Below are 20,199 nucleotides of genomic sequence, written 5' to 3'. Positions count from 1 at the left end.
CCCAGCACCTGCTCCTGACCAGCTCCTCTTTTTTTTTTTAAGACCAAATTGCCAACCTGCTGCCTCTGTTCGCCTGCAGACTCCCACGGGACCACCACAGAAGCCTGACATCCTAAAATCTTTGTTGTCTCTTTGTTCTGAAGGTGACTGTTTCTGCTGGGCCCTCCCCACCCCTACTTGTTATTCTGATGAAATTCTCTGCCTCTGAAAACAGGGAACTCCTGCTGTGCGGATCCCTCCCACCTGCCCTTCCTCCCTCAGACATAACTTCCCTTCTTTCCCTGCCTGCATTCCTTCGCCTGTTCTTCGTGGCTTATTTTATCCCTCTGTGCTATAAAGAGGAGGGGACACTTGTAGTGAGAAGCCATCCGCTCTTGGTTCTCCAGTGCATCCTCATCAAAACCAGACAGTCCTGACACCTCATCCCAGGACGATTCAAATGTCATCTTTGCTGTTTCCCTCCACAGCGGGCAGATAAAGGACACGGGCATCTGTGGGGAAGTAATTGTCATTGTTCGGTCCCATTTTCCCAAGGAGCAGCCTCCTCTGGCGTTATAGCCAGTGACCTTGCGCTGCCAGGAAAAACGCTGTCTGTTCTAACGTTCTCGCGGCCAGAACTCCCCCAGAGGGGTGGTGGGTCAAGGAGGAGGAGGATCAAGAGCAGGAAACAGCACGTCATTCCTCAGGCAGAGGAGAGGACTTCAGGCTCTGCTCTCTGTGGATAGGTACCAAGCGTTTGTTTTTGGAAGATAATTTTTTTTTAATCAGGGAGCTGATAAAAACGTTTAGCTTTAAGGTCTCTCTATTCTGTGATGACACCTGGCCCCAGAGAAAGAGGAGCGCTCAGGCGCCCTCCATCCTGGCCTCTTGGTGTTTGATGATGAACCTGGGTAAGTAGAACCCAGGGGGCATGATCCTTTTGGCAACATGTTTCTGTCTTAGTCACACTGTGTCTTTTAAGTACAGATTTTTATTGTCGTCCCTCTGTATCCACCTGCCTCCCTCTTCTCTCTGTCCTCTCTCCTGTGTGTCTATGCCTCCTCCATACTTTTGTTTCCTTGGCCCAGACAGGTTTCACTTGCTTCTTCCTTGGAACCCTCTCCTCAGACTGCAAGGGAGACCTGCCTACAGCCGACAGACGCGAGCCCCAGGACAATGAGACTGACACTGCAGTTTGAAGGAGTCACCACCAGATGGCACTCTACTAAGCTCTCTGCCCATCTCGGCTCTGATGAGAAATCTGGTTTAAAAAAATCACTGGAAAGCATCATGAGAGGTCACTTAGCCCAGTGGACTCCAAATTAAAAAAAAATTCTCACCCATATAAATAATAAGATTTTGATCATGCACACCCACATCTCTTCATCAAAATACATGTACTACTATCAATCTCTATTAAACATCAGTTAAACCATAAAAACTATGTTTAGATAAAATTTATACTATCTGTTCTAATATTTTCTTCCTGCATGACAATGGAGGCATAACCTAGACATTACATGCCTCACTTCCTCTCATATCCAGTTGGCCACAAAGTGATTACCTGGCCACACCAAGCTGCAAGGGAAGCTGACCTATATGCCCTTCACTGGCCATGTGACCAGCTAGGGCCTCTGTTTCTATGTAAGAAGAGATGAAAGGACATTGCAGGAGAGTGAGCACTCTGTGCCCCATTTCGTGCGCCCCCCTGTGACCAGGCTGTGGGGAAGTTCTCAGGGAAAGATGGCAACTGTCTTGCTGGATGAGGTTGACCACGGTGGATGGTCTTCCCTGGAGTTTGGGCCAACTGATAGTCAATGCCTTCTTAGAAAACATCGTAGTTACTGGCGTACACCATCCTGTCCTATGGGATTAGGTAAAGACCGATGAAAAATGCAAGGTAATCTTACACCACTGCACTGCACCAACCCAACCTCCACCCAGCCCACAGCCTGCGGTGAGAGCCTGGGGGCCCCTCGGAGCACTGTGCATCGAGCAGTCCAGGCTCAAACCCCAGCTCTCCCCTCAGCCACCTGTGCGATCTGGGCAGCTTCCTCTTCCTGTCTCCATTTCCTCCTCTGTAAAAGGGACAGTGACAGTACTACCTCATACAGTTGTTCTGAGGATTAAACGAACTAATGCATTTTCATTAGATACATAGTAAAGACTCAACGATTCTTGGCCACTATTATATTACAGGCCATAAACACACAAACCCATCCTCACCCCCACCTCATACATGTACACAGTTCTTCCTGACTCTGATTTAGCAAAGAAATCACAACAAAAATAATATTTGATGACTGTCATGGGAGAGCTAAGTATAGGATGCTAAGGGGGCACTTAGACGTGGTCAGGGAAGGCGTCCTAGGAGAAGCGCTCACACCTGCCTCCGAAGTAGGTGTTCTCCAGGTATCAAGGACGTGAGAAAGCTTCCAGATGAGAAAACAGATTTCAACAACAGGGCCAGAATGAGGAAAGCTGCTAGGCTTTTGAAGAGGTGGAGGAAGTCCTCCATGGCCAGAAGGTAGGATGGTTGCGCCCTGTCTAAGAGAAGCGACAAAAGTGCCGTGTGGAGGTGAGGGGGGCCCTGCGGAAGAAGGATGTGTTGTCTAGGTGCAGCATAAAATTTCTGCATCCACCCAGGAAAGGGCCTTTTTGTAACTCAGCCTCTCCCCGTATACCTTTATGCAATGTGCACAAAGTCTCTGTCTTTCAGTGGCCATCAGTGGGCTATCCGGCTCAGGGGGAAGAGCTTTATTTAGAACTTCGGACAATGAGTAGCTGTTTAGGGGTTTTAGAAAGGGAGTGACACGGCTGGATTCGGGTGTTTGGCTGTGTGAGTCACGTGTGTCTACAGAGTGCGCCGTCTGTGATCTCAGTGGCGGTAGATAGGACTCCGTGGTGAGGTCGCCACGGTGGCTCCTCCAGTCCTATGAGGCTGCAGCAGAAAGAGAATTTGAAATCAAGTATTCTTTGTTCCAAAAGCTATTGCTTTTACCACTGCTTTCAACTGCTCGCAAGTCTGTGTAATCAGGGCAAAGCCAGACTCTCCTAGGGTTCCTACGTGATTAACCCACGTGGGAAATTCAGAAGCACCCCATTTCCTCCTTAACTTTCCATGCCATGGATAGTTAAGAATGAATCAAAGCTACTTATATCAGACAGGACTAGTTCAGCTCACAGCGACAGGAATACAAACTGGCTTACGCTAGGAATTTCAATCTCTCAAGTAACGAAAAACTGATTTTGAGCCTAGTGGGTCATAAGGCCTTAGTCACTCCCAGTCCATCTCAGCGTTGCCTCTCTCTCTATGGCTTCATCCAAAGGTGAGCTCCCCCCTGGTGACCAGGACAGACAGTAGCAGCTCCAGCTTACGTCTTACTGGCTTAGCCACCTGAGCTGGAGAAACGCCTCACACACGGGTGCGGAGAGAGCTCTGGCCGGGGGCTTCACTGGCCAGGTCTGAGCCGTGCGCCAACGTCTAGAGAGGGGAGGAGGTCAGGCCCACCTGATCACATAGCCTGAGAGAGGGAGAGGGGCCACCGCAAAGGAAAGTGAGGCACTGTCACCAATGGAAGAGCACGACAGCAGGCAGGAGATAAAACAGGTTTCTAGAGCCCCAGAGAATGTTCTAATCCTTTCTTTTTGACTCAGTAGGGTCACACTGGCTTCATTTTCTCCCCCTACAAATTTCTAGGCCTCTCCAATGACATGGATAACGTGAAGCACTTCTTGGTGGGAGCTGCCAGCAGACAAAGGCCTAAAATCCTCTTTTCAGGGTCATGTACTTTAACAGAAGAGACAAACTGAAGAAAGTCCAAAGGGGCAGTGAAGTCACTGATGTCACGGGAAGTATTAAATAATACACTTAAAGAGTCGGAAATCTAATAAGAAAATAACAAACATGAAAGATGAGAAGATGATTTCATTTAACAAAGATCTGAGGCCAGAGAGAATGAGCAAAGTTGGAGGATGGAAAGGAAAGGCAAATTATTTTGAAAATTGTGATGTCAGAGAAAGAAGGGCTAGTCAATGACAGATGTTTTCAAGAAAGCAAAAATCCATCAACTTAAGATTTCTGTGTTAAAACTGCTGAGCTGTCAACTTGCTGCTTCTTCCAACATGACAGGTGACAGAATAAGCCAAGCACACGAGAAAAAGATTTTGCTCTGCTAACTGGCTCCTCCATCACCATGGCAGTATCACTAGTGGAAAACGGTGATGTTGATAACGGCATAACTGAATTATTTTCCCGCTCTACCTTCATTATTTGTCAGTGTTCAGGATAACAATAAATTTTCTATATTTACTTTATTCCACATGGCTTTTTCTTACTTTTAAGTAGCTGGAAACTATGGGTGCTATTCTGTGTACAATTTGATTTAAAGATAATAAATTATTCAGGGAAATTTATATATGGTGTGAGAGAAAAATAAAAAGAGGAAAATCGTATTTTTCTATAACTGAGTCAATGGGGAAAACTCTATCCAACTGCACATAAGAAGCGCCTCATGTGGGCTCAGATCTGTCCACTACTATATGCCATGTGTTCTTTTTTTGTGTGTGGATTTTTTGTTTTTTTCTTGGGGGTGAGGTAATTAGTTTTATTTGTTTATTTTAGAGGAGGTACTAGGGATTGAACCCAGGACCTTGTGGATGCTAAGCATGCGCTCTACCACTTGAGCTATGCCCTCCCCCTACTATATGCCATAGAAGACAAGCATTGAACGCAGCAAGTTAGGTATCATCTTAAGATCTTAGAATAATAAAATAGATGGTCCTATCAATTCAATCACAATTTTCATGATTATTTTTGAAATTATCAGAATAGTTACTGTTTATTAAGTGTTTTCTGTGTACTAGGCACCATGATAAATGTCCTGTGTCCCATTTTATTATGTGAAAAATTGAGGCTTAGAGAGTTCAAATTACCTGCTCAAAGGGATAAATCCTGAGTATTTTATTTTTTTATGCAATTTTAAAAGGGGTTATTTTTCACTTCCTTTTCTGATAGTTCATTGTTAATGTATAGAAATGCAACAGATTTCTGTATGTCACTCTCGTAACCTGCTAGCTTGCTGAATTTGTTTATCAGCTCTAGTAGTTCTCCTGTGGAATCTTTAGCGCTTTCTATATATAGGATAATGTCGTCTGCATGTAGTAACACTTTTACCTCTTCCCTTCCAATTTGGATCCCTTTGTTTATTTTCCTATCTGATTGCTGTGGCCAGGACTTCCAATTCTATGTTGAATAGAAGTGGTAAGAGGGGGTGTACCTGTCTTGTTCCAGATTAACAGGAAGTATTCAACTTTTCACCTATGATTATTATGTTGGCTGTGGGTTTGTCATAAATAGCTTTTATGATGCTGAGAAATGTTCCCTCTATACCCACATTAGCATAAGATAGGACACCATAAATCTCCTAGGAAAGAACATGGGGAAAACATTCTGACACAACTCATAGCAATGTTTTCCTAGGTCAGTCTGCCATGGCAACAGAGATAAAAGCAAAAATAAACAAGTGAGACCTAATTAAACTTACAAGCTTTTGCACAGCATAGAAACCATACACAAAATGAAAAGACAATCTATGGACTAGGAGAAAATATTTACAAACGATGTGACTGGCAAGGGCTTAACTTCCAGAAATACGAATAGTTCATACAACTCAATAACAGTAACACCACCAAAAAAATCCCCAAACAACCTAATCAAAAGTTGGGGAGAAGACCTAAACAGACATTTCTCCAACGAAGGAAAGACAGTTATGAGTTAAGATGTGGTCACCGTTACAAAGATCTTACAATATGGAGCAGGGGTAGGAGAGGAAGAAACAGCTCAGATGAGCATTCTGTGAGTAAAACAAAACATGATTAGAAGACCATAAAAGAGCTATAAACCAAGTGTTACAGGAGTTCAAAGAGAGAGAGGAACCCTGTCTGTTTGTGGAAAGGCTTCACAAAGGATAGACGGTTTCATACGGTCCTTGTAGACTTAACAGGATGTTGGCACGCACAGAGGAAAGGAAAAGAGCAGCGTTAGAAAAGGCACGTCACATGTGAGTGTGGCCAGGCACACACGTTCACTGCTGGAGGCAGTATCCTAGTCTGGTTGGAGGTAATGTGTATACAAAGGAGCAATGAGAGGCAAGGTTTGAAACACAGGTAGTAGATACTGTGCCCAGTCTTTGTGGCCATGCTGAAAACTTGGGCTCAAGTTGTCAGGCAACAGGGGAGACCTGCAGACCACTGAGCAGGGAGCAACTGGATTGGATTAAAAAACCTAATTCAATTAGAATGAAAGCGACCAGGTTGTTGTGACGACAAAGTACTGAGGCCAGTGCTTCTCAAACTTTAAAGTGCCTAAGAATCACCTGGGAAACTTGTGAAAATGCAGACTTGGACCTGAGACTCTGCACTGTAAGATGCTCCCACCTCATGCAGATGATGGTGACTTTTAAACCAGAACTCAGAAACAGAAGTCAATATAAAATGATTCAGAAGATATCCACAGGCATTTGGTCATCATGTGTTTCTCCCAGTCAGTTCTCTGCCCATATGCTTTTTCACTGTTTTGTGTTTTCAACAGCAGATCTGAAATTTCCACCTGCATCTCCTCCTGTCCCAATTTTTTTGTAACTCTTTAAATACAATCTTGAAGGAGAGGAAGAAGCAAGCAATTTAAATGAGGTCATTTACACAACTTGTGGTTTTAGCTGCAGGTTTCTGTTATCTTAAAGGGAAGCAGAAAACATGTGGATGTATAAATAGAGGTGTAGAACACAAGTTCACAGAAATCTACCCTCTCTCTCACTGTATAAGGATGAGCTCACATTTAAAACGCAGGGCTCCAAGCTGGCTGCCTTAGTGAAAAGTGGTCTACTGGTTACACTGAGGCCAGCTTGAGCCATTGAGGTCTGTCACTTGCTGTGGACCAGACGCTGGGACGTTGGTCTCTGGAGCAAATTAAACTGAAGGCCTGTAATAGCAACCTAAATCTTAACGGCCAAACTGGGCAACACAGCAGAGGACTTGAAACTAGGTCAAGGAGGAAACTCTGCTAAGTCTCTCAAAATGGCTGACTTTTCAAGTATTATAATTCCCCCTATCAGTCATTTTCCAAAGGAAAGCATGTTTTCCCAAATGGTATCCTTCCCGATCCCGAGCAAGCCACGGAAGCCGTCATGCCTGGAGAAGTACAGAAACAAGGCCCAAGCCAGCCACGCGCGCCTCATCTGCCCGCTCTGCCCGCTCTGCCCGCTCTGCCTCTTCCGTGCTGCGCTGCCTCCCGGCCAGGGGTGCAAGGAAGTTGGGAGCAAACTGACCTGGGGTGAGAAACACCTGTAAGGAAAGAGCTTCATCCACAGTTGGAGGTCATTATAATTTAATCCATTTTGGATGGATTGTTTGGTGGACCTGATTGACTGAACAGAGGGTGGTGGTGTCCATGCATAAGCTCGTCAGTCTCTTGTCCAATGTCCACTCACACACCGAGGAAGAGATCAGCTAAATGCAACTGGCAATCGAGGGCGAGATTAGCGGAAGTTTCACCTACACTTTCTAAAATCCATTGACATTCTCTTACTTGTAATAGCTTTCCTTTGTGAGTAAAGAAATAGTCTTGCCTAACCCACTTGAATGTTTCCTTCAAGGGAGTGTCACAAAGTAAATGAGTGATCATTCTTATGTCAGATTAAAACCTGTGGGAGAAGACACAGTGGAAACCATGGGTGTTTCATTTGAAAAGAGTGTTCATGGCAGAGAGTTATTACATGAGACCTCCCGGTCCTATTGGGGAAAAACCACCCTACCGAGGAAAGGAGCCGCCAGGCAGTAATTCCAGGAGGATCGGCAGCGTTCTGGCCCTGTGACCCTCTCTGACACAGAAATGACCAGTTCCCAGATTGGCCGGGACCTGTGATGTGATCGTACACCAAGAGCTCTGTGAACAGAGATGATGATAATTAGGAGGCTGATTAGACCTGGCCTCAGAATTGGAAGTGGAACATGTGAGGAGAGTCAGCAGTGAGGGGAAAAGCAAGAAGACACAAAGAAAAGCAGAAGCCAAGGGCGGCAGAACCACAGGGAAGGAGGGGCACCGGGCGGAGAGATGTTGCGTCCAGCCGCTGGGGTGCTGGCAGGTGTGGGGCGTGAGGTTCCAGCAGCATCCTTACCCCCCGAGGGCTTTGTGAGGTCAGGCTTTACCAGCCTCTTGGTAAAGAGGAGCCTGATGATTCAGCTCTCCATGAGTTTCCCCAAAACCCAGCTATCAGCTGAGAGTCCCGCTGGCAACACATAATAGTCTCCACTTCCTGATCCATATCATCCAAAGAGCTCAAAGGCTTCATGAACCACAACACAGGAAGAAAGGAAGAAAAGACTGGAGGGAGGGGAGAAGGAAAGCAGGCAGGAATGCCTGCCCTGAAAGAAAACTTCAAGTCCTTTCAAGAACTTATTCCTGAGTAGAAGTTCTATTAACATCTCTCTGAGGCAAGACCCTTGCATTCCAGAGACCCCTCACTAAAAATGGTCAGCAGTCACTGAAAACAAAGAATAAAAAGGTAAGGGCATATTATTACTTTTAAGCAATCCAAAATATTTTATTTTATTTTAAATAATTTCATCATTAATTTCAAGGTATCCAGAATCATTCTTTGGCCTTTTCAGTCTCCTTTTTTGAACTTACAGATCAGTTTGATTCTGTATTGCTATGCCTTAGCATCCAGAGAGAAGGAAGGACCTCTCAGATAAAAGACACCATCTCCAGCCTCCCCATCCCACCCTCCCTGGTTACAATTCTGAGAAACAGAAAAAGAAAGAAATATTCATTTAGTTCATGCCTCAGCCCTCTTTTCCACTCAATCCATCCCCAACCTGGAAGCTCAGGGCAGATTTCTTCCGGAACCTCAGAGGTGCGATTACAGTGAAGACAGAAAGAAAGGATAGAACGTTCTCTCAACTCCATGTTCAGAAAAAAAGAATTTCTTTATAAAACTCCTTTTTTGTTGTTGTTTCTGGTCACTCCATGACAGCTCCTGCTGCCGTTCAAAGGCTTCAGTGCCATAATCTGAATGCAGCCTGCATCACTGGCGAGCACTGTCACTGAAATCTCTCTAGAGGTTTATCACGAGGAGAGCGTCTTCGGTGAGTCTCAACACAATTGTCTCAGGCTGCTGTGAGTGTGGAGATCACCATGGCAACAAAGCAGGGTAAAGAAGAACAGAGCTATTGTTCCCTGATGGGGTGATGCTACAGAAAGGGCCTTGAGTTCTCAAACTCATCCTCTTCTACATCCTGTTAGACCTCTCACCACCTCATGAGGGAACCTTGAGGCAACACACCTAACTAATCAATGCCTAGATTCCTGACCCTCAGAAGCTCTGAGATCATAAATGGGTACTGTTTTAAGCCACTAAGTTTGGGGATAATTTGTCATGTGCAGCAATAGATAACTAATAACCAATATGGTCAGAAATCATGATAGAGAGTATTGGAATTAAAGTAGTATTTTTCCAATATCTGTCTTAATCCACTGTAATGACTATGATTTAATTGAAGATTTAATTTAGTGAGCTAGTGAGATTTAACCAGCATTTTTTAATGAAATAGAATGTAATGAAATGGAAGGAATAGAACAGAACAGTATAAAAAATTGGAACTCATTGTAAGAACTAAATACTGTCTTATGAAACTTTTATTTCATAAATACATTCCATATACTAGGTCATGATTTAAAATGTATTTCTTAATATGAGCTGGGCTAAAAATGTTGGAAAGACACAATCTTAAAAGGAAATTGTAAAAACCTAATGAGAAAATAAGTTGAACTCTTGCTTTGGGCTGAATGTTTGTGTCTCTCCAAAATTCACAAGTTAGAACCCTAATGCCCAGTATGATGGTTAGAGGGTCATCACACCGGGCATGAGAGTAGCGCCCCCGTGCGCGGGTTTACTGCTCTAGTAAAAGAGACTCCACAGGGCTCCCCAGCCCCTTCTACCCATGTGAGGATACGATAAGTCTGCAGTCTGAACAATAACCCTCACCCAACCGTGCTGGTGCCATGATCTTGCACTTCCCAGCCTCCAGAACTGTGAGAAATAAATTTCTGTTGTTTATAAGCCACCCAGTCTGTGGTATTTTGTCATAGCAGCCTGAACAAATGGAGACAACCCTCTTCCCCTCTGCCTGGCCAAATTCAACAAAAGGTTAAGACTTGGCTCAAGTCTTACTCCTCTCAAAAGCCTCCCTTCCCCACTGCAGCCCCCCAGCTTTCTCTGCCTTTTCTTGGAATATAAGGCCTATAAGGAACCAGTGTCTGTGGTCAGATATCACATTAATTTGAGCATAGGGTACTTCTCCTGAAACAGATGGCCAGATCCTTGAGAGCAAGGGCTGTGATTTCACGTCTCTGTATTCTCCATAGTATGTATTGTGGTGAGTACAAAACATGTGAAGAAGAGGCTTTGGGACCGCCTTTGGTGATGGAGGCTTATTGTGAAGGAGCACAGGGTGCAGAGTAGCGCTGCAATTGTCTCCTTGTGTTAGGAAGGAAAACAGTGCGCCTCTAAGATACCATATTCCAACCCCTGGACTCTGTGAATGTTACTTTATATGGAAACAAGATCATGCCACATGAGACAAAGTTAAGGGTTTGAGATGAGGAGATGATCCTGGTTTATCGGGTGGGCCCTAAATGCAACACATACATCCTTGTAACTGGGAGGCGGACAGAGATCCGGCACAGATGGAAGAGAAGACAGCCTGACCACAGCGGCAGAGATCAAGGTGATGCAGCCACAAACCAAGAAGCGCTGGCTGTTCCCAGAAGCTGGGAGAAGTGAGGAACAGACTCTCCCCTGGAGCCTCCGGGGGAACGTTGCCCTCCTGCAGATGTCTTGATTTCACCCTAGTGGTACTGGGTTTGGACATCTGGACTCCAAAACTGAGACAGAATGCATTTATTTTATGCTACAAAGTTTGTGGTCACTGATCCCAGTAGCACAGGAAATGTATACCCTCTTCAGTACCATTCTTACCTTTGTGTCCCCAAATACCCAGCATTACGATGTGCAGTGTGCTTTACTGAATCTCAACAATGTTTCTTCCCATCTTTCAGAAATAGAACCAGAAATGCTGTGGCCAGCTTTCTCCCAGGTAAGAAGATGAGGCTGGCTTGGTTTGTTGCCACGCAAACAACAAAAAAATCCCCACTGGAGTACCCCTAGTGGGCGGTGTTCTTGACAAATGACCTCGAAGGCAGCTGGACTTTCCTGTATCCATACTGTTCGTGGCAATGCTGGGGTCAGGCCAGTCTTGACTGGGTTTCCTAGAAGCAGAACCTGAGACAGAGATTCTTGCTCAAATCACTGACTGGGGGATGCTGTCAGGCTAAGGAGAGTGAGAGAAGCAGAACAGTCTGGGGGAAAACTCAGCCAGACATGGTTTCAGCCGGAGATAAACTTGAGTCTGATCCTTTGCAAAGTCTTTGCACCACAAAGTTAGTCCCACCTCAAGGCAAGGAGGCCAGCCTTTTATCTCCATGCCATGACTCAAAGATTGGGAGACAAGAAGATGGGAGAAGGGAGAGGAAGTTATGGCCTCCCAGGCAAAGAACCACTGGTTTTATGGGCTTATTACGAGGAATGGTTAATAAAAATATCAGCCAAGAAAACCACATATGCAAAGCATTGTATAAACGCTTAATGAGTGTAAGGTATTCTAATGTGTCAGGACAAATTTAGATTGATCCTAAAATGCTGGCCAAAGGGCAGTCAGTGAGCGTTGCTTACCCGCTCTGAGTCTGGGCGCTGGGCTCCCGGAGCCTGCTGCGCAACACGGCAGCCGGGGAAGTCTCAGTCGGGTTACAAAAACAAACGGGGCCATCAGTGGAATCACTGGAAGGCTACTCAGCTCAGAGAATGCCTTTAAAAGGCATGTTCTTACAGGCTCCCGGAAGAACCTCTCCATGGCAGATGACGTCTACAAACCGAGGGCAGCGGCATCTGTGGGAATACTGACCACAGTGGGAGGCCGCCTGAGCCCCAGGGCAAAGGCCTGATCCAAACGCAGCCCGGATGGAACCAGGACCGTCGTGTTTGTTCTCCAGGCAGACAGGGTGAGACAGCAAAGCAAATGAAGAGCTGTGAATTCCGCCCTTCACGTGGGGAAACGTGTGACCCGCCCAGCCTAGATTTTGCTCATTTAAATCCAACACTACTGAGCAAGTCCTTAGAACTTAGAAAATGCCTCCTGAATTTTTGAAACATTTCTGAGATGCAGTAGGCTGCTGCCTCTACTGAGGTTGGCTGAGCACAAGAGCCTGGGCAGAGACAGGGGACAGTGAGGAATGGAAGCCAGGGTCACAGACGGGCTAGCTGGGCATGGCCAGGTTCACGACCCCGCACACAACACCCTCAACTCTGATCTCAACTGGTATTTACCAGACAGATTCTTGGATTTCACTGACTGGTAAAGATAGATGAGAAAGACAGAAACAGAGATAGAGACAAAGAAATAGAGAGAGAAAGAAGAATGACTGAAATAGCATTGTAGACTCTTTTATGACGCTTAAAGACAACAAAATGTCAAAAAATTTATCCCCCCTAGCCACTGTTCTATAAATAAAAGCCATGTGAGTGCCAGAAGAAGAAGAAAGCCCGTGATGTCAGAATAAAGGCCCGTCTTTCGAGTTGAACAGATCTAGTTTTGGGGAAAACTCATCACTTTATTTTCACCTTTTCACTTTTCCTCAAATTGGTATTCAAAGTGCTCTGTCAGCCACAGTTTGGGACTTAAGCCCCTTTAAGCATCGTCCTTCCCATACAAATTGAGAAGAGCTGGACTCCTTCCGGCTCAACATAAATCAAGGGCAAATTAAATACCTGCCCCAAATGAAGGCTGTCCAAAGGTCACGGAGACTTTAAATCAACCACTCCCAACTTTATTTTTTTAAATGCCCTGGAAGAGCTAGCATCATCTCAATAGGGCTGCTAGGAAAAGTGACAGTAACCTACACAAAATGAAAGCTGAGCTTCTGTTTCAGATGTTCATGTCATTTACCCTTTAAAAAATAAAGATGCTGTTCAACATTTACTGAGTGCCCGACTACGTCAGATGCTGTGTCAAGACAGATACATGTACATACTTTCCCCATTTAAAAAATTAAGATATTTACCTACAATAAAATTTAGACTTTTTTTTTTTACCGTGCAATTCTAGGAGTTTTGACAAACACCTAAGTTGTGTACTATCACCACAGTGAATATACAGAAAAATTTCATTTGTTCCAAAATCCTCCCTCACCTCTTTGTAGTCAACCCCTACCTTTACCCTCAGGCCCTGGAAACCACTGGTCTGTTTTCTGTCACAACAGTTCTGCCTTTACCAGAACATCTGTACACGAATTCTCCAGATTTCCACATAAACGGAACCACACGGTATGCCACCTCTTGAGTCTGGTTTCTCACACTTGGCACAGTGCATCTGACGGTCTTCTGTTTAGGGGGTTTCCATTGTCCCTTTCTTGTTACTGACAAGCGAAACACAGGTAAGTGAACGTTTCTCCGTTCATCGACTGATTTGGTATTTTTCACTATGGAACACCCTCCAATACAAAATCCAGAGGAGTGTGATTGAGAACAAGTATCTGGGCCAGAAGGCGAAGAAAATGTGAAAGGAAGGCACATTCTCAATTCCAGCAAACAATTTGAGAAAGAAGGGGACTAGCTTGAGAAGCGGAGTCAACTGTTAGAGATTAATTAAACCTTCCCCAAAGATGAGGAGCAGCAGGGAAGGGAAGATAAAACACTGCAGGCACAACCAGGACTGAGGCAAAACTGCCGCAGAGGAAAAGCTCTCCAAGGTCTAGAACCCCCAAAAGCAGAGAGGGAGTGTATCTGGAGGTGCACCCAGCAGAGGCGTGGCTGGTCTCTGAGCCTCTGGGACACATACTTTAGAAGCATCAATAGCAGCTTTGCTCAGGAGTCTGCTGAATGTGATTCCCCAAAAACAACAAATATGGGGAGAAGGAAGAATCCCTAACAGGGGCAGGTGTCCAGACCTAAGCAGTTTCGCAGTAAGACGGCATGGAAAAAAGATAGTCTTCCCTCGGTATCTGCAAGGGATTGGTTTCAGGAACCCTCACGGTTACCAAAATTCCAGGATGCTCAGTCCCCTTACGGGGGGCCCCTCTGCCTGCGGTTTCCACCTCTGTGGACTCGGCCAACTGCGGATGCAGAACCTGCCGAGAGGAAGCATTAACTATATTTAGTGAAGCATAGAAAGTGTCTGTTCTACAAGAGATAGTAAAGGCCAGGAAACTAGACAAAGTCCTCATCTCGTTCCACACAGGGTGGGAGTTGGAGGATCAGAGAGGAAATAGGGACATGTGACTCAAAAGCAAAAATGACAATTAAGAGATTCTTTTTACGCTGAATGGGCAAGGGCAAGTCAAATGAGAAGCGGTGGTTGGGGCTGCCTCTACTGCGTATTTCTAAACTCTGAAAGAAGACAGCGATAGCTCACATGCCACCTTCAGAGTGGATGGTTTACACAGACAGATTTTCTCTCTAACACCAGGCAACACCTAATGCCAAAAACATTTCTCCTCTGTGCATTTAAGTTCACAGGTCATGGATTCTGCACAACTAGCAGTGACTGACCAACAACCTAACAAGACTAAAATTAAAGAGTCTTTCCCTTTTTTCTCCATCACTCAGAAAGCACTGGAGTTTTGACAAAACTGAGCAGAGTAAGAGCTAGTTTTTGGACATTATCTTAAGAACTTTGGTCTTTGGACTTCCAACTCATAAAAAGGAGATCTGAGTTTGAATTTTGAGACTTTTTAGAATTGGTTTTTACCAAGTAATATTTAGACTTTACCTCTCTTAAGGATTTGACCATGTAGACATATCATAACTAGACTTATGTGGTGAACAGTTTGAAATGTATAGAAATAATAAATTACTACATTGTGTACTAGAAGGTAACATAGTGTGGTAGGTCAATTATACTTCAAAAACAGAAAACAAACTCATCAAAAAAGAAGCCAGATTTGTGGTTACCAGAGGTGTGGGGAGGGGAAGTTGGATGAAGGCAGTCAAAAGGTACAAATTTGCAGTTGTAAGATAAGTACTAGGGATATGATGTACAACATGATAAATATAATTACCACTGCTGGATGTTATATATGAAAGTTGTTAAAGAGTAAATCCTAGGAGCTCTCATCAGAAGGAAAATTTTTTTCTTCTATTTCTTTAATTTTGTGTCTTTATGAGATGATGGATGTTCACTAAACTTATTGTGGTACTCACTTTATTATGTATGTAAATCAAATCATTATGCTTAAATTTATACCGGGCTGTATATCAACTGTAGTTCAATAAAACTAGAAGAAGAAAAAAAAAAAACATGACCATGTGATGAGATCTGTATTCCAATGGGGCAAGTCTGCATGGCCAGCACGTTAGTGTTAGAGCTGATTTATGCTTTGGATATCAGTATTTCCATTTACTTTCTTGGCAGATCATTTGAGGAGAAAAGAAGAGCAGGTGAATTCCAGCCTTGGTAGAGAGTGGCCTCAGATGTGATTAATGAACTGATCTATTTTAGCGCCTTCTATAGGTGAATCCATTACAATGCACTGGATCTGTAAATCTAGCAAAGCCCAAAGGGGAAATGGGTTTGGATGGGAGGGAGGGAATGAGATGGCAAAGACAGTAGAGAAGGTACTGAATGTAGCCAAAAAACCCGTAGCCTGTGAATTCAGACATGAAAGACAGAAGATTAAATTCACAGATAACAGAAAGGATCCTTAATAGTCAAGAACTGAAGTCCTACTATTTGTGAAGATGCAAAGCTCAAAAGAAAAATAAAGTAAGTAGGAGTTCCTTGACAGGTTGTATTAGTCAAGTTTTCCCAAAGTAACTGAACCAACTGGTAAGAGGTAGATATATACAAGAGGAGATTTACCCAGAGCCAGGGGTGCCAGTGTCTGAGGGCAGGAGACGGATGCCCCAGCTCAAACAGAGAGGAACTTCATCCTTCCTCCCATTTTTGTTCTATTAGGGCCACCAGGAAATTGGCCAATGCCCACTCACAGTTGCAAGGGCCATCTGCTTTCCTCAGTTCCCCAACTTACACAATAATCTCTTCCAGAAACAACCTCACAGACACACCCAGATGCAATATTTTTCAGGTATCTGGACATCCCTTAGCTCAGCCAAGTTGACACATAAAATAAACCATCACAGGGGTATCCAGAAACTCATGGCAAGCAATTTACAACACAGGTTATGTTAATCTTATTCCTATTATTTAATAAATTTATTTACATATTGCCCTTCTAATTAAAATTACATATTGCCCTAAAAATTAAAATGGAAGAAAGCAGTCCAAAGTTTATTTTCTTCTTCCTTTTCCTAGACATGTAAATGTAAAACAGAAAAATCTCTCACACACACACGTAGAAAAGCCCTTTTGCGAAGGAGTAAAACTGAACAGAAAGTCAAAGGGTCTCTTTGATCAGAGCAACGTGGCGCCAATGTTGAGCACAACCACATGACTCACTAGATAAAGTCTTGCTGATAAAATGAATTACTACAAGAAAAAGGATCAGATATTAGGTGTTCAAAATACTATCCACATATTCAAAATTAATGAAATAAGATTAAAAAGCAATTTCTGACTTCGGACTCTGTATGATAGGGCCACTACCCCAGCAACAGGGACCTCAAATGGGAAACAACCTGCTGGTCAATGCCGGAGATACCATGGCTTTTGCCAAGTGCTGCTTCAGTGTGGCCCCTGGACTTTCACAAAGACCTTCACTACCTCCTGGAAATTACCATTGCTCTCTCATAAAAGAATCCATCTGCTGCTTTGTTCCCCTTGCAATTAGAAAGGACTCAAATTAGATGGGGTCATCTGAGCACTCTGATGAGACAATAATCCTCTTAAGAGATTATAAACCTAAAACATTTGCCAAACCAGAAGCAGTTACTTCCATGGGTCACAGGAACAGATTTTAATATCTGAGTTTGTCAGGGATGAAAACCAGAATAGGGTAACCCTGTTCTCTCCCTTTTTTTATTTATCCACAGCCTGACTGTTTCGGGGCCAGCTATATTTCATCTTGAACCATGCCCAGGTGCATTGACAGCTAAAGGAGACTCTTGGGGGCAAAAAAAGTTCCTCTTCTTTGTATCTGAAGTCTTCCCTCTGGTAAGGTCAACTTTCTTCATCAAAATTTAGTTGTCCACTTTGTATCCTCTGGCTCAGGTGACCATATAATTTATTGTCAACTGGGACATTGGACAGGAAAGGGGAGCAGCTGTGTCAACCAAGAATTCCAGGCAAACCTGGGCACAATACATATGACATTTCCTCAATGACCTTCTGTGTTTATGGCTTGTTTTATCATGCATTAAAAGTTATTCTGTCAAGTATAAGTTCTGAGTTAATTTTTTCTGGTTAGAAATAACTGAAACAACTTAAATTAGCTTAAACCAAAAAACAAAGCAGGGGTGGGGAGGAGATTTATTTTAAGGCTGTGGACATGCCTATGGAATTCAAGAGGAGAAAGTCCAGAACGTCTTGTGAGACATTTGTGGAGCCAGGAACACACCCTAGTCTCTGGTCTGAATGTTCTCGTATCTCCACCTCTCTCTGATCATCTACTTGAGTCTTTTTTTCTCTGAGACCACAAATAAGATCATTTGTGGGAAACTATGGAATGCAAAACTCCTGGGCTTGGAATAATGCCTCTTTGGAAGATGCTCACGTGCAGACTGGTCACATGGTGTCCTAGCTCTTCAACTCTTCATACTGAGCTATGTAAGAGGCTTGAGTTTCCATTACTCACTTACTTCTTTTTACATGGAGTTTCTTAACCGCATTGCTCTTTCCCAAGGGGCCATTTGGAAATATGTACTGGGGTAGGATTCGCTGGCACTGAATGTGGAGGAGGGGGACAGACATACTACTCATTCTTCATTGCAAGAGACAGCCCTCTGCAAGCACAACCCCAGCTCTCCCCTCCCCTGCTTCTCCCTCCCCCAGAATGCCAACAGCGTTCCCATTGAGAGACGCTGAAACATACCTGCCGCCTGCAGAAGCCTGGATGGCTGAGTGTGCAGTATGTAGGTCATTGGGTCGGGGTGAAGTACAGAGCTCTGGTGTTCAGACCCCATCAGCAGGATGTGATGGAAGAGAAGTAGTCCTGGACGGGAAAAAGATTTTTGTTCTTGTTGTTTTGTGCCTTATTTATACAGAGCTCAATGTCATTAAGAAATGTTTGTGGTTTTAGATACGTTAAATGTGGACCACAGTAACGAAACCTCACATAACAGTGCTGAAACAGACGTCTCTCACACACCCTCAGGACCCTCTGACCTTCTTCGGAAAGAAAACGTAAAAATCCCCGACTAAGGTGAGTGTCCTGTGTGTGCTGACAAGGCACTGGGCGTTAAGAATATTTTGGCCTCTGGGATATTTCAAGCAATTTACCAAAGCATTTTAACATGCCAGAGGCTTCTATCACCTGGTTTTCATCAGCTTCCCAATCTGCAGTTCCCCATGCTGATTTTAGGGGACAGTTATTCTGTAAATTACAAGGCTTTAAATCACAGAATCTAGAATGCATATGGTGAGGGGGTCTGCACTGACTTTCAAAATGGGATTTAGGCTTTTCGCGTCGCAGATCCATGAGCTGAGGAGCTGCTAAGCTAGGGTCCTAATGGGAGCTCATTTCTCCGCTCCCAGCACCCCCTCCCCTGCTGCAGGCACACTGCCCCCTCCTCTCCTCTGCACTGCCCCCCGGCCATCACATGGTTATGGGTGGAAGCTTGGCCCCCTGCCCGGGGTTGATCCCTTGGAGCCTATTTCAAACTGCCCATTCTAGTATCAGGAGACGGGGAGGAGGTTTGCGTTGACATCTTCCGGAGTTATCTAATAGCTTTCCTGAATGACGGAGGAAAAAGAAATCCTGGAGTGTAAAAATAAAACTCATCAGCACCATCCAGCTTCTCAGCAGAATAGCCTCTCTTTCCCTCTTCATTATTAATGAGGCCAAAAGGGTCTGAGGTTTCGATCCAGGAAGCACCAAGGGTAAATGTGAGAAGCCATCTTTGCCTGTCAGGCTCTGGTTGACTGTTTCCGCGCAGGCAGCTCCGCGTGTGAGCATCTGGCCTGCAATCCCGGTGTGGGCTTGCTGTGGGCTCACGCGAGCCCTGGGGCCAGGCCTGACGTGGAAGGATGGCAGCTCCCTGGCACGTTTCCTGAGGAAGAGTTCAGTCAAGAATCACAGACATTACCCTAATGATTAGCGCCGCTGAGCATCTTTTCATATGCCTGTTGGCCACCTGCATGTCCTCTTTGGAAAAATGTCTACTTAGCTTTTCTGCCCATTTTTTATAGGGTTTTTTGTTTTTTTGATATTGACTTTTATTAGCTGTTGGTACATTTTGGAAATTAGTCCCAAGTCGGTCGCATTGCTTGCAAATACTTTTTCCCATTCTATAGGTTGTTTTTTCCTTTTGATTATGGTTTCCTTTGCTATGCAAAATACTTTTTAGTTTAATTAGGTCCCATCCCATTTGTTTATTTTTTTGCTTTTATTTCAATGACTCCAGGAGACTGATCCAAGAAAACAGTGCTGCGATTTATGTCAAATAGTGTTCTGCCTGTTTTCCTCTAGGAAGTTTTATAGTATCTGGTTTTACATTTAGGTATTTAATCCATTTTGAGTTTATTTTTGAATATGGTGTTAGAGAATATTCTAATTTCAGTCTTTTATGTGTAGTTGTCCAGTGTTCCCAGTACCACTTATTGCAAGGACTCTTTTCTTCATTGTATGCTGTCTCCTTTGTTGTAGATTAATTGACTGTAAGTGTATGGGTTTATTTCTGGACTTTCTGTCCTGTTCCATTGATCTATGTGTCTGTTTTTGTGCCAGTACCATACTCTTTTGATAACTCTAGTTTTGTGATATAGTCTGAAGTCAGGGAGCATGATTCCTCCAGCTCTATTCTTCTTTTTCAGGATGTTTTGGCTATTCAGGATCACTTGTGTTTCCATGCAAATTTTTAAATTATTTGTTCTAGTTCTGTGAAAAATGCCATTGGAATTTTGATAGGGATTGTACTGAATCTGTAGATTGCCTTGGGTAGTATGTTCATTTTAACAATATTAATTCTTTCCAGTCTAAGAACACAGTATCTT

At 44.0% G+C, this 20,199-nt stretch overlaps 1 long non-coding RNA gene across 8 annotated transcripts in view; it reads right to left on the bottom strand.

Moving 5' to 3' along the window:
* Positions 1-20,199, bottom strand: part of LOC116279526 (uncharacterized) — a 132,829-nt gene that overhangs the window by 92,377 nt on the left and 20,253 nt on the right. For 7 of the 8 annotated variants that reach the window (XR_012071465.1, XR_012071466.1, XR_012071467.1 and 4 more), the window contains exon 2: positions 18,080-18,199. The exons of the other annotated variant lie outside the window; for it this stretch is intronic. This is a non-coding gene — a long non-coding RNA (uncharacterized lncRNA). The remainder of the gene's footprint in view (positions 1-18,079; positions 18,200-20,199) is intronic. 8 annotated transcript variants of the gene reach the window in all.

The sequence above is a fragment of the Vicugna pacos genome, chromosome 3, assembly GCF_048564905.1.
Source record: "Vicugna pacos chromosome 3, VicPac4, whole genome shotgun sequence".
Lineage (NCBI taxonomy): Eukaryota > Metazoa > Chordata > Mammalia > Artiodactyla > Camelidae > Vicugna > Vicugna pacos.
The sequence above is the reverse complement of the archived record's forward strand: the minus strand, read 5'-3'. Positions and strand labels throughout refer to the sequence as shown.